The sequence below is a fragment of the Dreissena polymorpha genome, chromosome 12, assembly GCF_020536995.1.
Source record: "Dreissena polymorpha isolate Duluth1 chromosome 12, UMN_Dpol_1.0, whole genome shotgun sequence".
Classification (NCBI taxonomy): domain Eukaryota; kingdom Metazoa; phylum Mollusca; class Bivalvia; order Myida; family Dreissenidae; genus Dreissena; species Dreissena polymorpha.
Window position 1 is genome coordinate 67,456,714 of NC_068366.1, and position 22,313 is coordinate 67,479,026.

General features: G+C 34.4%; 2 protein-coding genes and 1 long non-coding RNA gene across 3 annotated transcripts in view; 1 reads left to right on the forward strand and 2 right to left on the reverse strand.

Annotated features, from left to right (window-relative positions):
* The window catches only part of LOC127854273 (T-complex protein 1 subunit beta-like), a 461,928-nt gene that overhangs the window by 35,084 nt on the left and 404,531 nt on the right, over nucleotides 1-22,313 (forward strand). The window lies entirely within an intron of this gene.
* Nucleotides 1-22,313, reverse strand: part of LOC127854265 (uncharacterized) — a 463,099-nt gene that overhangs the window by 24,282 nt on the left and 416,504 nt on the right. The gene's annotated exons all lie outside the window — the stretch shown is intronic.
* LOC127854275 (uncharacterized) lies at nucleotides 9,666-13,331 on the reverse strand. Its single transcript, XR_008037006.1, has 4 exons — nucleotides 12,473-13,331; nucleotides 11,237-11,328; nucleotides 10,435-10,781; nucleotides 9,666-10,325 (listed from the first exon to the last, which is right to left on the reverse strand). It is a non-coding gene; the product is annotated as an uncharacterized LOC127854275 (long non-coding RNA).

Here is a 22,313-nt window from a genome sequence, read left to right on the forward strand (position 1 = left end):
TTTTTTGGCGGCACTTTCTGTTTCAGTATAGTAGTAAGTAAATACTTAATTCATTCGTGAGCGCGGATGGCCGAGTGTTCTAAATGGTTTATACTTTTACTTCAGGATTCCAGGGTCAGTGGTTCGAGCCCAGTTTAGGGTTACTTTTTATGTTTTAAATTTTATTCTCGATTGTTTACTGGAGCTTTTTATTTCCAATGTTTACAATTATCAATGTAAAGCATTTATTGACAAACTTCAAAACATGCAAAAATCTGTGAAAAGGCCCCTTTAAACCAGCCAGATGCCTGTTAGCTTTTCTGAAAACGTCTCTTGAATAATTTTTAGGTAAAACTCATATTTTTTTGCATTTTTATTTAATTATTTATAATCAGATATCGTGTCTCGACAAAGTTCGATTAACAGACAGTTTGTCCGAAGCACATCTATCAACTATTGCCCTTGTATTATAAATAAGGCAAACATTTACCCTTTTCCCCAATCTAACTCAAATAATTGACATCGGATCATAATGAAACTTTGAGATAATAGTTGAAATCTGATCGCGATGAAATTTGCTGATAATCTTTGTGGGCATAATACACCAGCCAATAATATAATCAGCCACATAGCTTGCAGTATTTCGGAATAATGGCCATTGAATTATAAATAATGTTTTGGATTTTATTGCTCGTCATTACTAAGATATATATATAGAGAGAGAATAACAGGTTACTGCCTGATCGTTTTGTAATATACTAGGCAATGCTTAGAATTCATGCCGAGCCTGATATATTACAAAAGATCAGGGTAGGAACATTTTTCTGTTAATCATACTACTACGTCCACGATTTTAAATAAATAATGAAAAAATCGCTACAAAGCTGCAGTTTTGGGGGGAAAAATATGAATTTTGTCGTTTGACTTGTTAATAAAGACGTCATGAGCACGCGCGCTAAATATTTGTAAAAATTTTTGTTTGCTGTGTATGTTGCATTTTGTGTTAAACATATTTTTTGTTGAATCTGATTGTTTTAAAAAAAAAATGTTTTCTGTAGTTTTGATTCCGAGATATAGGACCATCCTATACACATGACTGACATGAACTTACTGTTGCCATGATATAAAAATATATCAGGCAAAATATATCAGGCAGAAATCAACGCGGTGGTATGATAAAAGTGTATTTTATCAAAATTATTTTATTCGCAGATGAATTTACCACAAGCAAACACTCCTCACATATCATGTGTTCAATACCTTAAAACGGGCGTAGTTTGTGACATTTTGCACTCTTGTTTCTCAACATAATTACACACGTCTAGCCATCCTTAGAAAGTGGATGTCAACAATGGAATTAAAACAATCAGGAATCAGCAAGGTTGATAACACATTGTTCGACCAACACTACTTGGATTATAATTTTGATAAGAAAAACAATCCCTGATAACAACATCTATGTTGACTTGAATTCAGAATTGGATCAATATATTTGACTTCATACATCCTTCGTCTCGGGTATTTGTTGAACATTAATATCTATTGTTTTTAAACTATAAATATAAGTCATATTCTAAATTTGTCATTGACATGCCAGATTATCGTATAACACAAATGTGTCAATTTCTTGCTTGTGTTCAATTTTAATCTCATTCGTTTCATTTCAAGAACATAGTGGAAAATACATCCGACACTGGTCTCCAAACTCTACTTAATGTCGAAATTAAACGAACCAAAATACATCCGACACTGGTCTCCAAACTCTACTTATGTCGAAATTAAACGAACCAAAATACATCCGACACTGGTCTCCAAACTCTACTTATGTCGAAATTAAACGAACCAAAATACATCCGACACTTGTCTCCAAACTCTACTTATGTCGAAATTAAACGAACCAAAATACATCCGACACTGGTCTCCAAACTCTCTTATGTCGAAATTAAACGAACCAAAATGCATCCGACACTTGTCTCCAAACTCTACTTATGTCGAAATTAAACGAACCAAAATACATACGACACTGGTCTCCAAACTCTACTTATGTCGAAATTAAACGAACCAAAATACATCGACACTTGTCTCCAAACTCTACTTATGTCGAAATTAAACGAACCAAAATACATCCGACACTTGTCTCCAAACTCTACTTATGTCGAAATTAAACGAACCAAAATACATCCGACACTGGTCTCCAAACTCTACTTATGTCGAAATCAAACGAACCAAACTACCCAAGATAGCGTGCTCACATTCTTGTTCATATGTTTGTAATGATCAATGACTGTAGTAGAAATATTTATAAAGTTAAGCACGACACAAATGAACGAGCGCATGTACGAAAGGACTGACAAGGACAAATGTTTATGCCACTTCATTTAAAATTGGTTTCATATCTAAAAAAACATTGCTGTGGAAAAACTGATAATGATATGATGATCGTTGCTATATGTTCATGGTGTTTATGTTATATGTATGTGATATGTATATGTATATTTTTGCTTGCCAGATTAATGTATCGATTTACTAACTTATAGCATGTAAAGTAATTTAATAATATTTATTATGTACAGATACCCCTAATTGAGTGCATTGTTTTGCGCCCTAGTCTTTACAGTATAAACGAATACTTATACTTCTTAGTCAATTTAGCATTAATAAATATATCATATGGGTGGTGAACATCTAAACAAACAACAATGAATCAGTGTACATGAATATGCTTTGTGAAAAGCACGTAATAAAAAACAAATGTTGAATTGAAAAAGAACGCATAATAATACAGAGCGTTATTATGTGCAATTGACTACAAAATATAAGTATTCGTTAAGTTAGAATTCTTATGCACTTGAGTTTATTCAGCGGGGTTGAGAACATTTACATGTGCAGTTTTGCAAAAATATCGGGCGGTATATGGTTCCACCATTCACAGTGATTTGTTTTTGTTAAATAATGATTGAGATATTTGCAATTAAATTATTAGCCATTGTGTCAAAGAAAATATTGTTAAAGAAGTTTCCTTTATGTGTGCGAGAAGACAATTACCCTACTCATCTTTTAAAGCCTTTTTCTTTTAAAGTCATTTGCATTCAATTTTATTTCAATTTCATTTGTAACGGATACTTGATTTGAAACCAACGTTAAATATTCAGGAAGTAATAGTTCTTTTGTTGTTATTTACGAGTTTGTTTAACAACGCATAATTTCCAATAACGGAATATAATAAATGAATAAAATAACCTTTTTTTTGCGAACACGATACGTTTCAAGTTATTTTTGTAAAAATGTCCATATGCATAACCGAAGCTGTGACGCTTGCAATAAGATAAGTGTTTCGTAACTAAACTACGTATCTGAATGTAAAGGGAGCTTTTCACGTTTTGGTTAATTGACAAAACTTGAGTAAAACTGTTTCAGAATCTGCAACTTTTCGTTGTAGTTGTGATATTGCGCGAAGAAAACAGTGTACGCTGATGGACGTTAAAGGATGCCATTCATTTGTCTTACATATTTAACGTTCGAACATTGCATTGTTTCATTCCATATGAAAATACAAACAAGCAAGGTGGTCTTGTTGTTCACTATTTAATTACTCTGTCGGCATTTAGCATATGTCAATTTTGGTTTAAATGCGTTCTAAATACTGATTAGATTAATAAGAAAAAAAATCTTATGTTATATATAATATATATATATAATATATATATATATATATACTATATATAGATATAGATATCGTTAATACACACGATGAAGTATGTTTGCTCGAAATAATTGAATTGTTTGGGAAAGGAGCTCAATATATGCTTTCATTGATGTATATTTGTACTATTTTTCTCGTCATATATTGATGTGTTTAAAATCAAAATATATATACCATTGTAAAAGAGTACAATCAAATGATACATATCCAAAGTACAAACTCTTATCTTTCAACAATCTTAGTTAAAAAATATGCTTATACATGCAACACGTAAATAAATAATTTTCAGTAGGTTTCTGACCCACCAGTGTGCGGATTGTGAAAAAGATATATAGTTTTATTATATGCATATACTATGATAGTATGTGGGAAAGGTTAGATCAACACACAGGTTGTTCATACAATATCGATACAAATAAAGTTTTTACTTTATTGCTATTATAACAACCACTACGCACTCATAATATATTCATATCTACTGGTCGGTGTGTAAAGTATGTAATATGGGTAATATGGTAACACACTTTAGTATTCAAACACGTTTTAACATTTATTATATTTCCCTTACCTTCATCAATGTACATACCAATACGTATTAAGAATTATTTATGCAATATCTGTTGTGTGATTTCGTTTACGCATGTGCAAATTACTTTGCAATATGGAATATTAAAACGCACAATAACAGTCCCTAATGATTCTTTTTACCATAAGGTATGAGTTTTAAGGTATATTGACAAATCTAGTTATAAAGTCAACAACGTTAATATAAATGAATTTATTTTTAGAAGAAAAATACAAATCTTTGTTGCGGTGTATCTTTTATTAATTCTTTTCATGCAACTACTGTTTATGTCTGTGCATGCATGTGTAACATGTGTTTTTTTAAGTTGTATTTGTATGCGTTTCTATATGTACTTTATTGTGTTTTGCTCCTTATATATTGTCTGTTTAATGTAGAAAGAGAGTTATTTTGTTCAATGCTACTGAAATGCAATACAAAGCAACACTATTAACACATATTACAAAGTTTTTGACGGTATGTCTGTCTAAGAAAATTGTATTTTATAAAATTTTTTTTACAATGATGCTTATTTTTTGTTCAAGAACTTGCATCTACGCCCTCTCAAAACAGTTTAATTGATATTTTCCTTTAATTATAAAGTAATGATAAAATACGTGGCGTTTTGTTTAAACAATGTGTAAAATGTATCTTATATGAATTTTTTTAACGTTAAACCGCTATTTTGAGCACATATCGAATACCTTGACACTTCACCATTTTTGCTACATACATAAAGCAAAACTTTATTATTACATTTCTTTCAAAAATGCATACTGGTCTACACATCATTCATTTACTTCATTTAAGAAAGCATATTTTAAACTAAAATTTGAATATTGTATCGCGCAAACAATGATAAATATAATAAAAAAGAGGTCCTATCATTTTCACAGGAAAACATGACAAGTCTAATATGTGCACCTTTAATGTTTAAGGGTCTTAATTGCAAAACTAAACGTGAACACGTTATCACTTTTTATAATGGCTGCCCCTCGACACCCAACTTGATAATATCATTGTTAAATATTATTGTAAACACCGTTTCAAAACACGCTAGAGTCCGACAGGCGATATTATTACCGCGATATTAGAACAGTACAAACATCGCGTGTCGCTTCGTGTAGCGCGCAAAATATCGATTATCGCTTCGTGTGTCGTGTGTCGCGGTCTGAATTAGACCGCGATACACGAGATTCGGATAATATGGGGCGATTGATATTTAAAAAATAAAATAACGTGTCCCTTCGGGTGTCGCGCAAAAAATCGTGTGTCGCTTCGTGTTTCGTGTGTCGCTCTTTGAACGCGAGACAAGCTATTTGGGCGATACACGATGCGACACACGCTATTTTGCGCGATACACGAAGCGACACGCGATATTTCCACGATATATCGCCTTTTGGGCTACCTAGACAAGGGCAATATTTCGTAGTACATTCTCGCGCGTCGCTTCGTGTATCGCACAAAAATATCGGTGTGTCGCTTCGTGTGTTGCGCAAAATATCGTGTATCGCTTCGTTTGTCGTGTGTCGCCATTGATAAAGAATGGCGAGATTATAGATGGCACTATCCGGACTCCGTACCAAAGTGCCAACAGTTAAGGAGTAGGTTTTTTTATTAATAGATAAAGTGAAATCCATATTATCGAACATAATGAAATTATAGTGGGAATACTTCAGGAGTTAAAACTATTGGTCCGCAATAACGCAATACCTATTATAAACATTTATGCACCGAATAATGACGACATTGCGTGATTTAATATACTTAAAAAAACTATTGCTGACCTAGATGAATTCTTGCCGATAGTTGGTGGTGACTTCAATACCGTAACACAAATTTATAAAAGACAAATTGACTGGTAGAAATGTTACCAATACAATGTGTTCTTATAATATTAATGATATAAAAGAAATACACGATTTAGTTGATATTTACAGAAATTTTAACCCAAATGCAAAATAATATATACGGCATTTGAATTCAGACCCCCAATATTTTGCAGACTCGATTATTTCATTTGGCTTATTCACTGGTTAGTTATGCAAGAAAATCCACTATTAATAATGGCTTCAAATCAGTTCACTCAATTGTCTTACTCAGCATTATTTTGATACGATGACAAGGGGTCCATGTTATTTTAATCTATGTAGTTAAATTCTATTTGAGCAAGTTTATAAATCTTTTTTTAAAAATTCAATAAAAGAGGTAATTGATTTTAGTAAAAAACAATACCTAATATTTTATGGGAATAAATAAAGGATAGGATTATGGATGAGAGCATAAAATACTTAATGTATACAAAGAAACTAAGTATTAAAAAGGAATCAGAAATAGAAGCAAAATTACATGATATTGAATAACAATTAAAAAATAACCCAAATGACGTAATATTACTACAAACATATCAAACAGAAAAGGATAATTTTTAATGCTATTAATAAGGAGAAAATCAAAATCATTTTAATCAGGGCAAAAGCAGAGTGGGTTGAGGGAGACGAGAAAATACTAAATGTCTCTAATTTAGAATCAAAAAGATCGAAACAAAAAGTACCTAAACAGCTTAAAATTAATGATGAAACAGAACATGATTATTAACAATTTTTGGAACACGTTAAGCAATATTTCGACTTACTTTATAAAATAGACGTAACTCTGATCAAGAAAACAGTGACCCATTCTCTCAAATCTTGCGAAATTACGAAGATAGAGAACAATACCCAGACCTTTTATCCGAAAACGAATGCTTCCAGGCATTAACAGACATGAAAAATAACAAAAGCCCAGGCTCAGATGGACTAACAACAGAATTGTATAAACTCTTTTGAACTGACATAAAACAATACTTAATCAGCTCGATACATTATTCTTTTGAAACCTGACATTTAACTGAACTTCAATTGCAGGGGCTTATTTCACGTTTGCCCAAAACATAAAGATATTCTCTATCAATAATTGGCGACCAGTCTCTTTGTTAAACGTTGACTATAAAATTGCAAGTAAATCTATAGCTAATCGAATTAAATCTTATTTTCAAAATCTTATTTACACACTGCAAACAGGATTCATAAAAGGGAGATATATTGGAGAAATTTTTTTTTCAATGAAGTAATTGATAAAGTGTACGATTTAAGTGAAACAGGATTTATATTTTTCTCCGATTTTCTAACAGTTTTTACAACTTAGACAATAATTTTATGTGTTAGTGTTAAGATAGCATGGGCTTCAGCCAGCCTCTAATACAGTTAGTGAAACAGTTTATAGTTATGCAAAATCTTCTGTTATTAATAATGGGTATTTTTCTGAATTCTTGGAAATCAAAAGGGAGTATGGGTAGGTTGTCCCCTATCGCCCTATCTTTTTATCATATGCATTGCATTACTAGCTTACTATATAAGACATAATTCAAATATAGAAAGAATTCACATAGGCAACATCGAACTCAAACAAACATTTTTTGCATTTGATGCTTGTTTTCTTCTTGGCGCCAGTCAAAGGTCATTTGAATTTTTAATTATTACTACTGATTATCCACTATATCTGGTTTAAAATTGAATAACAATAAATGCTCTGTAGAGAAATTAATTGCACTTATAAACAGAAATGTAAAATTTGTCCACATAAAAAATTGATTGGGACGCAACTACACTTGGAAAACAATATACAACAATACTAACGGCTGAAAACAATATATGTAATAAAATTCAAGAATTTGCATTACCAAAACTAGTATACACATTTACAGTTTTTGAAAGACCAGATAATAGCAAAATGAAAACTTTAAAAACACATATTTTCAAATTTTAATGGAATGACGATCCCGACAGGATAAAACGTGATCAAATTTTACAAGAATATAAAAATGGCGGTTTAAAAATGATTGATATAGACATCAAATCTGACGATATAAATACAATATAAACACGTTAAACAAACGATCAATTTTTTCTTACGGACATATTAAAGGTCTGGAAATAGGTTAACGCACAAAAAACATCACACAAATCGGAAAAGAAATAATTTGGAATAATTCATTTACAAAACATTCACACGGTTTATTTTTCTACAAAGTATGGCATTTTAAAAGAGTCAAACATGTAGCACAAATATACGACTATGGAACAAGGCAATTTTATAGTTTGAGCAATTACAAAACTTGCAAAGATTAAATACCAGAGATTTCCTGAAATACTTAAATCTAGAATGGAAATTAAAGCTGAAATCTGAAAGCAAACGTTGTCAACCGTCAGAATATTCACTTTAATAAATTTCAGAGTCAACTAAAATCTGCAAATTAGTAAAACTCGCACTGACAAAGCAAATAAATCCAATTAAGGCAATTGCAAAATGGGAACTATTTTTTAAATAAAGAAATATAAACGATTGTTTATTCAATTTCTTAGAGTGACACATGATACGAAGCTAAGTACGCTCTTGTATAAACGGTGTTAATGTGTTAATCGAACGAACAGCGAATTTGCCGTTTATCAAAATTTTGACTATGAATATATAAGCGTCTGTAACGTTTCAGAAGGTCATTCACACATGTCACATATTGTTAATTTTATCATATTAATTGATTCTGTTTATAATTTTAGAAATAAGTACCAAACCAGTAATCCAATATTAGTCATTTTAATGAATAGGCTGAAAATTGAGGAGATAATTGCTTTATCAAATACAAAATAAAACAATTTGGAATAGTTTTTTAAGATAATTCATTAAAAATTGTAGTCTGTCTATGCATTTTTATGCTTCGATCTATTTGTCGAATTGTATTACTAGTAATTTATTATTTTGCTACAGCCTCATGTAAGACTCTCTAAAAAAGATACGTATCGCCAGCAGCATTCTTCTTTTAACATTCCAACTGTTGTGTGGTATTTTAGATGCGCATTATATAAATGCGGTTTTGCATGTTGTACCATAATCTGTTTAAGTAAAGTTTCTCATTTCTGCACCAGAATCGTTTGAGTAAGTGATACGCCTTTTAATTTGTTGTCTTCGTTCTCCTGATTTTGTTGTATGTAAGTCCTGGTATTTTGTGGCTGAATTTTAGGTGGTGATCAATTTAGGAAGAGGCTGAACATTTTAATTTCTTTCATCCTCTTTGGGTGTTTGTTTGTTTGCTTCTGTAGGTCGCTTGGTCTTTTGGTATTTTCTTGTGATATAGGAGCGGCTTATCCATTACGAGGCATAACATTTCGAGAAGGCTTTATCTTTTTAGTGTTGTGTTTTTTCTTGTGCCGACTGGCCATTCAGTCTTCGGATTTTCAAGTGAATTAAAAACCGATCAATTCGGTATTTGCTGGTGAAATAGGAGCGGATAATATATTACGGTCTTTGGCCGAGAATGCGTTACCTCTTTAGAGCTGTGTATTTCATTTTTCCGGATTGCAAGGATTGTTAAAGATGAAAACACAGTCGGTGCCTCGCGGTTTTTATTTACGTCGGCTTACCATTGATACGAACGATGTTCTTGTGGAATTGAAGCGCGTGATATAATAGGGTCTGCAGAAAGCTGAACATTTCGAGAAGGCATTACTTCTTTTGGGAGCTGTGTTTTCATCTCCGTTACCTCTTTTGGAGCTGTGTATTTCATTTTTGCCGGATTGCAAGTGAGTCCCTGCATGTTCTGCGGAAATTGAAGCCGGTGATCATTTCTGATCTGCTGGAGTCTAATAATTTTGAGAAGGCGTTATCTCTGTGGGAGCTGTGTTTTCATTTGCGCCGGCTGGCCATTGAATCTTGGGATTATGTAGAGGAGTTGGAAACGGATCCATTAGGATCGGCAGGAGGCTGAACATTTCGAGAAGTCGGTACCTCGGTGTTTTCATTTGCGTCGGCTGGCCATTGATACGTCGAATGTTCTTGTGGAATTGAAGCGCGTGAACTAATATGGACTGCAGAAGGCTGAACATTTTGAGAAGGCGTTACATATCTGGGTGCTGTGTTTTCATTTCCTTCGACTTGACGTTGCGTCCCGGTATTTTCTGCATGAGGCTTAACATTTTGGGGAGGCGTTACCTCTTTTGGAGCTGTGTTTTCTGCATGAGGCTGAACATTTTGGGGAGGCGTTACCTCTTTTGGAGCTGTGTTTTCTGCATGAGGCAGAAGATTTTGGGGGAGGCGTTAACTCTTTTGGAACAGTGTTTTCTGCATGAGACTGAACAATTTGGGGAGGCGTTACCTCTTTTTGGGCTGTGCTTTCTGCATGAGGCTGAACATTTTGGGGAGGCATTACCTCTTTTGTAGCTGTGTTTTCTGCAAGAGGCTGAACATTTTGGGAAGGCGTTACCTCTTTTGGAGCTGTGTTTTCATTTGGTCCGGCTGGATACGGAAAAGTTAGAACTCCCCTGCGAGAGAAACTTCTTATATGCGTTGTTCGTGTGATCGGTGCATTGATGGATGACGTTAAGAGGACCCAGTGGATGTCATTCATGTCGTTAAAGTCGAGAGTATTACAATCATTAAGTGTATCAGGGACGTCGGCACATCTTTCTCGGCAAACTGCAATCCATCGTTCACGCCTGTCGTCTGAAAAAAAAAGGTTTTGCAAATAAAACCATAAGCAGTTGCAAACAAAAAGATTGAAGTATATTCATAGCCGATCTACGACAAAACTGGTATAAAAGACATAGGTGATTACGCTATTTTAAACAAACGTTCATTCCGTTTTCTGCGAATGCTGCGCATACATGAAGTTTAAACAATGAAGTTAACAAAAGATGGATTACCATATAATTTATATAGAACATTATAAAATAACTACAACACTAAAATATATATTACAAAAACTATTTTAGTGACCAATATAGGCCTAAACTTATCTTCAATCATTAAGTAGTCGATATAGTATGATGAAGATTGTGCAGGGAAAACATGCTACTTGTAAACATAATACCGCTTTGGTTAAGAAATGCGTAAACTCCGTAAATGAAATTTTTAACATTTGTCTATCAATATCACAATGCGTCTAGCAACGTTTTCACCTGTCGTTAATGCTTGTGAAAATCGTTCTTGGAATCCGAAAAATCTGCTTTGAAGAAATGACCTTGAAATGACTATTATCACTCTTCGGCAACTGAAAAAGAAAAAAATGAGAAACATAACGAAAGAGATAGATGAAGATGCGTCAAACCAAGAAAAACGTGATTTCTCTTCTTTTTGCAACTCAAAAGTCTATATCCCCATTTCAAAAATATTCATATGAATGACTCATGAATCGGTTAAAACATAACAAACCGAATTTTCATTCGAAAAACAATAGAAGTAGAAGATAAAACACTTCAAATATTTATTTTTACAATTATTATGCGATTCTCATTGTTCACATAACAATCAAAATATCTATTATACTTCTAAAAAGGTCAAATCGATTACTTGCTTAAGTTTTTTTACCAAAGTCAATTTGAAGAAATTGTGACGAAGTAAATTTTAACAAAATATATATCTTCTGTAACATTGAAATGATTGCAAATCACCTAATTAATGCACACGTAAGAGCATTCGCATGGCTTACTAGAGGTCACATCTGCGAGTGCCATACTAGCTGCACACGTATCTGCTACCGGACACATCTGTATTTTTCCATTCGTTTTACGGTTCAAGTGTGCGATATTCACCCTATATTTAAAGGTGTTTAATTCTTTCATTCCGAACGATTTGCAACGCCCGCCATTGAATAATTTGATGTTTCTATATGGCTACAATATACACTTTTAAACGGACTGTCAATTCACTTCAAATATGGAATAGAAAAGCGATCGATGTTCATTTATAGGGTGTCACCTTTAGAAAACAATATTTCAGTCGTTCACATATTCTTATCCTTATCGTACTGAATAGTGGATTTTAATGTGGGGTTTTACGTGATCATTCGCATATATCTGGTTATTCATAATTAAAATGTTCAAATGAGTAACTAATTATTGTATTTATTTGAAACCGAGGTACTTGAAATTGTGTTTGACTTAGTATTCATGAGTCAATGGTGGTTTTTATTCAAGTAATTATTTACTTTCGTTCACAATTGAATACTCTATTATGGCAAAGCACACATACGCCTTTGAAATTTCATAGCAGTGGGAATATATAGGCTGGACGTAATGGTTATATATCGAACTGATGTGCAGATCTGTATAAGATCTTTATTCTGACACATATGATTGAGTGGAGTATAGCCATGCATATATCTGAAAGGACTACAATCTTTGATATGTACCCACCTTTCCTCAATTTCGCCAGCATTGCTGATGTGTTGGGATGCATCCGATAGATCATCGCGACCTGGGACGTAGAGTCGAAGTCCTCTTCTACCTTCTAGCTCCTCAATAAGGTCTTGTACGAACCGTTTGTCCTCCGGATCGTCTTGATTGTGGCACACGAAAGCGTCGTACGTAAAATGTATGCTCGGGTTATCATCTTCTAATCGGATAATACGACAGATAGGTGTACAATTTAAGATACGCCCAATAACCGGCTCTTGCTAAGACAAACATAGTTTAGGAAATAATATAACTCTTATGCTTAATAAGTAGATGGTAAAACACGCGTGTATTTATGTCATAATTAACGCATAGCGAACATGTGAAAAAGTCAATAGGCCAATGCAATAAATGATCTTCTTTTATAAATCTGCTGCTCGAAACATCAATTTTCAGGCCTATTCGTTGAATTGATATTCCCTGAAAAATAAAATGTAATAATTGATGGATACAGAACTTAAAAGGAAAGGTGTAAGTAAAGGTTGTCGTTTTAAATTTAGTTTTAACTCACGTTTGCCTGTGACGGGTTTGCAGCAGACAATAACATACATGTAGTATCGTTTGAATTAATCACATTGAAAGTATTGTGACAAAAGGAGGAATTGCTAGGTACACTAAATGTTTTTTTACAGATATAATTTCAGATTTATAGCCCGGAAAAGTTACAAGATACAAAATAGCAAAGGGCAATAACTCTAAAATAAGAAAAGTGAGGGTTGTGTTCTTAAGAATTTCATATCTATTTAGATGAATTTAGTAGACTCGCAGTTTTGACGCATTATTCAATCTTAATATAATCTCTGCACACAACTTTTTATAGAATGACATTTTGATACACTTTATAAAAATATATAACCTTTAAAAGCAGTTAATAAAGATCCGCATCAAAAAATCAGAAATGGAGTACACTTTTTTAAGAAACAAAGGATGTTATTTAAAGCCCCATTACTACTTAAAATCAACGAAAATTTCGTACAATATTTCGTAAAATAAAGTTAAACAATTAAAAATCAGTGTTCCTTATGGCAATTGCCGAAATTTCAACGCCAAATGTGGTCTGGTACAATATATGTTTGTAGATACAAAATGCTCGTTTTTATTATTGTTTTGCATATTTCATTCCATTTTAATTTCCCGCAACGATATCTATTCATACGACACATGAATACTAACATGGTACCATTTTTGTGTTCGTGTGTCGTATGAATATATATATTCGCGGGAAATTAAAATTGAATTAATTGTGTCACAAATAAATAAAAACGAGCATTTTGTATCTACAAAAAATCTATGTAATCATACCACATCTAGCGTTGAAATTGTGGCTATTGCTATAAGGAACACTGATTGTTTAGGTGTTAACTTTATTTTACGAAATACTTATTTTTAGGGTTCAAAGCAGATGGTGAAACAACTTTTTTTGACATTATAACTTATGCACAGCACAAATGATCGTACTAACGCAGCTTAGAAATGGCATACCTGAAAGTGTAAATCGTGAATTAAGTTTGACACCCGTAAACTATCTGAACATGGCGATGTATTCAATATATTAAATGGGAACTTAACAGCGGAATATATTTCATGTTTGAAATCATGCGCATATGGGCACAATGTGGGCACGTATACTATCGACACGGAGCCCATATTACAACATTGTTTGGAAAACTGAATTTAAATGTTTTTATTTTGTATGCCAGTAAGAATACTCGTTTGTGAGAACTCAGTTTTTACAAGTTGTTGTGTTTTCTCTCAATTTCAAATAACACTAAAGATGTATAATTTATGGCTGATATGGGACCCGCATTTGCCCCATGTACACTTCAGACAGCGCCAAAAATGAAGAAAACTAACGGTATTTTGTACAGTTTATATATATTCCTATATTTTATTCATTACGTTGATTTCTTTCCAAATCAGTCTGCATTGACAAAAAAATACTTGTATAATGAACCGTTAGTAGCATGTTTTATTTAACAATATCCACTTCAGTGTTACATTTGTATTGTATTTTCTACGCGATGTCCATGTTTTAGATTTGTGTCAATTTGTGGTACTATATGAAATGTGCTCCTGGACAATGTATACATGTGATGCACTCCGTAAATAGTAAACGTATTGGTTAAGGGTGAAAAAGAATGACAGTACATACATGAGATTAAAATGCCGGAATAATTCAAAACATTCACATGTAATATCATTTAAAAATCTCTTGCGAAATGATATAGATATCTTTATTTCTAATAATGAAAATTGGCTTTAAACATTAACGTTGTAATGTTGGTTCATACATCATGAATTCATTTGTATAGGTGCAATTACAGATTCCTTTGGATTTTCCAGTGATCAACGGTACTTACCTTCAGGTTCGTACCCAATAGCGCCTGAAATAAAAAAAGAAACGTAATGATTTTCGCAACAGTGATTATTATGAAACACTAACTGTAGAATGTGATTTCAGTTTTGAGGATGATCATGTATGTGATTAAAATAACTAATTTACGGACACTGTAACCAAACGTAATATTTTAATTTGGTCAACCGATTATTTATTGATCGATATAATGTTTCTTAGCATTGAATGCATCTTTAACACCGTATTGCATTTAAGATAAGATAACAGTCCAAACGATATAATTAATTTGAGTATGTATTGTAGCGTAACGAATATCTGGGGCATCATTATATAATAAATATAATCATCGAACTATTATTAACGCAATAACCCAAATTTCATACAATCTTCAAAAGGCAGTCACACCTAGACCATCATGTTATTGCCTTGGGTATACAATTTCAATAAGTGTCTGGCACTTCGGCTGTTTATTATACTTGATCAGTCCTTGTTTATTAAGGCATCTTATCAGCGTCAAAACATTGGTCAATTCCATATGTATTCGTTATATATTCGTCATATTTACGTTGCAATTGTAAGACACGTAATTTTACAAGGTCCGTCAGAATTTGCACACGTTTAATCGACTATTTCATTGTTTATATCTGTATTGTGTCTAAGGTAACTAGACAGTACTACGCAAACGGCCGGACATTGCGGTCACGCAATTAGTTATAGTCATTGGGTCGATAGGCCGCCGCATTTAGCTTGTTAGTCAGAATATTTTACGAACATTGGAAAACGTTATGTAAGAAATAAATCAAAAGAAATAAATCACTATAAAACAGTAATGGAGTTGTGCATGTTTATTATGTGTCAATGACTACGTGACCATGTAAGTACAGCTCTTTAATTTATTTATATTAGATAACAATTTCTTAACCTGGTTAAGTGTACAATTCTAAATCATTTCTTTATACAAACATGTCCGTTTCAATCTCCGCGAATGTTTCAAAACCATTACTTACTACAGGTTCTGTTAACCTGAATATTATACTGGCCCAAAATCGTCAATTACTGGGCAGTCAAACACAAAGGGTTCTGGTCCTGATATGTTGGCCTGCAATAAGGCCTAATTTCAGGGCCTCCCAGTTGAATTAGCTTTGCTCGTGGGGTGACAGACAAATACAGAGACTGTCGTTCAATAGCATCTCGAATTTAAGGGCTCATTATCTGTAATGTTTAAATGCAAAAGCATTGTCACTAAACTTTGATTCATACATTTTATACAGTTCTTACAATCATCTCGAGAAAACATGATGTTCGTTTTCAAATAAAATGCGCACTATATTTTACAAAAAAAGCAGTATATATTTTCAGTTTTGCGTCTTTTCTTTGTCGTAAATTTGTGACTAGGTAGTCAGACATTGCATAATAGTCTGATAAGGTTTTATGGCAAATATTCGAAACTATTGATTTAAGATTTTTTTAACATATATGATGCTCTGTCTTAAAAAAATTTTGATTTGAGTGTTAATCGTTTGGTAAGAACGTGCGGGAACTACTCTCCATCAGCAAGATACTGCAATAATAACATTTGTATGTTTCATTTTATCTCAGTGTTCCGTGAATCTCTTTTTTTTGCTCCGTAAGATTAAATTTTCTGGACCATGACATCAACAATCAACAAGAGTGTCAAACTGTCACAAAATACGCCCGTTTGAAGGTTTTGGAAAATTTGATAACTTTTTCATGACCCATATTTGAACTTGACCGATATATCATCAGGACACAACTTCTGCCCACATTTGGTAAAGATCGGATGGAAACTACTTCAATTAGAGAGCGGACACCATGCTAAATGCTTGAAATGCACTAAGTGACCTCGTTACCTAGTTTTTGACCCGGAATGATCCGTATTTGAACTTGACCTAGATATCATTTAGACACAACTTCTGACAAAATTTGGTGAAGATCGGAAGAAAATTACTTCAATTAGAGAGCGGCCACCGTGCTAAATCCTTAAAATGCACTAAGTAACCCCGTGACCTTATTTTTGAACCGGCATGACCCATAATCGAGTTTGACCTAGCTATTATCTAGATACAAATTCTGACCAAGTTTTGTGAAGAGAGCGGACACCATGCTAAATCCTTGAAATGCACTAAGTGACCCAGTGACATAGTTTTTGACCCGGTATGATCCATTTTTGATCTTAACCTAGATATTATTAAGACACAATTTCTGCCTTAATTTGGTGAAGATCGCATGAAAACTACTTCAATTAGAGAAAGGACAACATGCTAAATCCTTGAAATGCACTAAGTGACCCCATGTCCTTGTTTCTGACCAGGCATAAACCATATTCGACCTTGACCTATTGATATTGTATAGATATATATTCTGACCAAGATTGGTAAAGATTGGATGATAACTACTTCAATTAGAGAGCAGACTACATGCTAAATCTTTCAAATGCAAGTGGCCCTGTGACCTAGTTTTTGACCCGGCATGACCCATATTTTAACTTGACCTATATATTGTCTAGATACAACTCCTGACCAAGTTTGGTGAAGATCGGATGAAAACTATTTGAATTAGAGAGCGGGCATTGTGGACGCTGCCGCCCGCCCGTCCGCCCGTCCGCCCGCCCGTACGCCCACCCGTACGCCCGCCCGTCCACCCGCCCGCCCGTCCGCCCGCCCGCCCGCCCGCTAAGGGTGAAACTATATTATGCCCCGTGTTCAACGGCGTATAAAAAGGCATCCCGATGACTGAAAACGTCGAGATATTGCTGGTATTTTAACATGTTGAAGCGTCACTTCGAGGCGAGCATGGCTAGTTCCGTCTGAGTTAATGTCCGAAAAGTGTAGATGTAAAGAATATTCATTAATATAAGTTGAAAAGATATATCTTTTATATATCTTTGTTAATTTACACCAATATCCCAGTCCCCAAATGTAAATACGTCTTTGCAAAACATATATCTTTCATGAGTCTTGCATTTTTTTATACTAAATACTTGTAGGTGATGTTGAGCAGCCTGGCTTGAGTCCTATGCCGCAGTTAAAGAATTCTATTTGTTAGTTCTACATTTCAATTCATTTTGCTATTGGCTTCCGGAATTTTATGTAGCAGTACACGGTAAGAAGCAGAATATTCGAATTGGCCACGGTAAAAAAAGTTAAATATTGGGAAAGGGTGGTTTCAATTTCAAATTTGAGGGAAATAGGTCTTATTGTACATCCAAATTGCATGAAATCTTTAGAATATGCCATTTTCAAATGCGAAGCTGTGTGGCCATGACCTTTTCTCATACTTTTGTTCTTTGTTACTCAGGAAGGACAATTGCGGTAGGCATATTATATTTTGGGTTACTTTTAAGCTGGAATCGCTTGTAGGGTCACGCTGTGAATTATTGCGCGAAAACCACTTGGATACATGGTATTTATTCATGGTTTGACGGGTTGCGCTATGTTTTGCGTGTACAAATATCATTCCAAAAGCAGGCTATCATAACGTTTCATTCGTACCCAGCCACTTTCGTACATGGTAAAAAGTTGATTTTGAAGCCCCTGTTTGCGGCCTTGTAATTAGTTATCGGATGAAACTTGATCCTAAAACTTCAATCAACAACATAAACAAGAGCTTCCACAATACAGACGAGCAGATGAACGGACAACAGAAAGAAGAACAGACACATACACTTCAACAAATTCAACAGCAGCACAACACATTTTAACAAAATATAAGCGGCTGCTGATACCAATAAAATATATAGGAATGCGAAGCTGGCTGTTATATGTTAGCTCTTCATCAGCTGTTTAAAATAGAAATGCATAGCAATTCCTTTGGTGCTCGTCATATATTAAAAAGCAAATCATTGCTTTGCTCCAGGTCTTCAACAGCTTTTAATGACATAAAGAATAGCAATGCATAAGGTCTTCGGCAGGTTTCAAATCAACATAAACAGCTGTTCACCAGGTTTTCGTCAGGTATTCAAATTAAAATAAGTGTATGTCGCCAACTTGAGCTTTGCTGTCAAACATCATAATGCAAAGCTATGCACTAGATGTTCAATACGTTTTACAATTACAATGAATAGCTGTTAACCAGATGTTCAACAGGTATTCAAATAAAAATTGGTGATTACCGCCTTATTGAGCCGTTTTCTCAAGTAGCGTAACGCATAGCTGTGCACTGGGTGTTCGATAGGGTTTTAAATTACCATGAAGATAAAAAGAAAAGATCTTCACCAGATCTTCGCCAGGTATTCGAATAATGAAATGTTGTTTTCGGCCGTATAAAACCGGACTTTTAAGCATCAAAATCTATAGCTATGCATTAGGTGTTTGATACGTTTTCAAATTAAAATGAAGAGCTGTTCACCAGGTGTTCGCCAGGTATTCAAATAAGAAAATGGTGATTTCCGCCGTATTGAGCGGTGTTTTCAAGTAGCGTAACGCATAGCTGTGCACTGGGTGCTCGATAAGTTTTAAAATTAAAATTAACAACTCTTTACAAGGTGTTCATCAGGTATTCAAAAAAGAAAACGGTGCTTTCCGCCCTATTGAGCAGTGCTTTTATGTAGCTTAATGCATAGCTGTGCACTGTGTGTTTAGCAGATTTTGAAATTAAAATGAAGAGCTCTTCACCAGATCTTCGACAGGTATTCGAATAATGTTATGTTGTTTGCGGCCGTATTTAGGCGGACTTTTAAGCATCAACATGTATAGCTATACACAAGGTGTTCGATATGTTTTTAAATTACCATTGAGAGCTGCTCAATAGGTTTTCGCCAGGTATTCAATAAGAAAATGGTGATTGATTTCCGCCGTATTGAGCAGTGCCTTTAAGTAGCTTAATGCATAGCTGTGAACTGGGTGTTCAACAGGTTTTGAAATTAAAATGAAGAGCTCTTCACCAGATCTTCGCCATATATTCGAATAATGAAATGTTGTTTTGGCCGTATACAGCCGGACTTTTAAGCATCACAATGTATAGCTATACACTAGGTGTTCGATACGTTTTCAAATTACAATAAAGAGCTGCTGTTCACCAGGTGTTCTCCAGGTATTCTAATAAGAAAATGGCGATTACCGCCGTAATGAGCAGTGCTTTTAAGTAGCGTAATCCATAGCTGTGCGTTGGGTGCTCGACAGGGTTTAAAATTAAAACGAAGAGCTCTTCACCAGGTGTTCGCCAGGTATTCGAATAATGCAATGTTGATTGCGGCCGTATAAAGATGGACTTTCTATCATCATAATGCATAGCTATGCACCCGGTGTTCGATACGTTTTGAAATTACAATGAAGAGCTGTTAACCAGGTGTTCACCAGGTATTCAAGTAAACAAGGTAATTACCGCCGCATTTAGCAGTTCTTTCAAGTAGCGTAACGCATAGCTGTGCACTGGCTGTTCGATAGGTTTCAAAATAACAATTAACAGCTCTTTACCAGATCTTCGCCAGGAGGTCGAATAGTTTAATGGTGTTTGTGGCCGTAATAAGCAGGGCTTTGAAGCATCACAATGCATAGCTATGCACCAGGTGTTCGATACGTTTTCAAATTACAATGAAGAGTTATTTACCAGGTATTCGCCAGGATTTCAAATAAGAAAATGATGATTGCCGCCGTATTGAACTTGGCTTTCAAGTAGCGTATTGCATAGCTCTACAATGGGTGTTCGACAGGGTTTCAAATTACAATTAAAAGCTCTTCACTAGATCTTCACCAGGTAATCAAATAATTAAATGGTGTTTGCGGCCGTAAAAAGCCGGACTTTCAAGCATCATAATGCATAGCTATGCGCCAGGTATTCTATAAGTTTTCAAATTACAATGAAGAGCTGTTCATCAGGTATTCGCCAGGAATTCAAAAACGAAAATGGTGATCTCCACCGTAATGAGCAGTGCTTTCAAGTAAAATAATGCATAGCTGTTAACTGGGTGTTCGATAGGGTTTCAAATTGCAATGAAGAGCTGTTCACCAGGTATTCAAATAAGAAAATGGTGATTGCCGCCATATTGAGCAGTGCTTTCAAGTAGAATAATGCGTAACTATGCTCCAGGTGTTCGATACGTTTCAAATTACGATGAAGAGCTGTTAACCAGGTGTTCACCAAGTATTCAAAAAAGGTGATTACCGCCGTATTGAGCAGTGCTTTTTAGTAGCGTAACGCATAACTGTGCATTGGGTTTTGATAGGGTTTAGAATTAAAATGAACAGCTGTTCACCAGGTATTCAAGTAAGGAAATGGTGATGAGCGCCATATTGAGCAGTGTTTTAAGTAGCTTAAAGCATAGATGTTCAATGGGTGTTCGATAGGGTTTAAAATTAAAATGAAGAGCTCTTCGCAAGGCTTTCGCCTTGTATTCAAATAAGAAATTGGTGATAACCGCCATACTGAGTATTGCTTTAAAGAAGCGTAACGCATAGCTGTGTACTGGGTGTTCGACAGGGTTTAAGATTAAACTAAAGAGCTCTTCACGAGATCTTCGCCAGGTGTTCGAATAATGAAATGGTGTTTGTGGCCGTAAAAAGCCGGACTTTCAAGCATCATAATGCATAGCTATGCACTGGGAGTTCGATACGTTTTCAAATAATAATGAACATCTGTTCACCAGGTCTTCGCCAGGTATTCAAAAACACAAATGGTGAATGCCGCAAAATTGAGACAATAATGGTAGAGGTCCACTACATGACGTTTTATGCCAAAATAAAACGTTGAGGAAAATATTTTATCAAGTTTTCACTATTAACATAAAAAAAGGAAAACACATTTCGCTCTTGATGGGGCAATTTTGACCCCCGGGGCATAATTGGAACAATTATTGTAGAGGTTCACCAGACGAAGTTTAGTGCCAAATATCTAAGCTCTATGCCGTGTGATTTCCGAAGATGTTTTTCCTTTCGGTTGCCATAGTAACCACAGTTAATCATGCGATTCTTGATTTAATCTTATAAGGTACAGATGTGATCTCTGTGTAGTAGGATGACGTATAAGCGACATTTAAAAGCGAGAAACTTCGAATAAACAATAAAATGAAAAATAGTGAAACTGGAGAAAGATTTTGTATACTGAGCAATTTTGGTGATCCTAAATTGTTTTGTAAACAGTATTTTAACTTCAAAGCAAAGTTGATCAAAACCCCATGCTCACAAAACATTCAATTTTTTATAATATAATTGATGATATTGAACATTTAGCGCATCGAAATTGTCGTGTTACTACTAACACTCATTCAGCTTATCGAGTTTCAACCTATATGTGTGTCAAGATGACCGCCCGATCGTTTATTGTTTTCAATGGTATTTTTACCTGCAGTAGATCGATAGACGTATTGCGTATTGATGGGCACTCATAAATAGGAAAGTAAGTTGTATGATTTTACAAGAGCTATTACCGTATAGCCTGTATAAAATAAGCAAGAATGACCAAATAGCAACGCTAGGCTTAACACGGTGT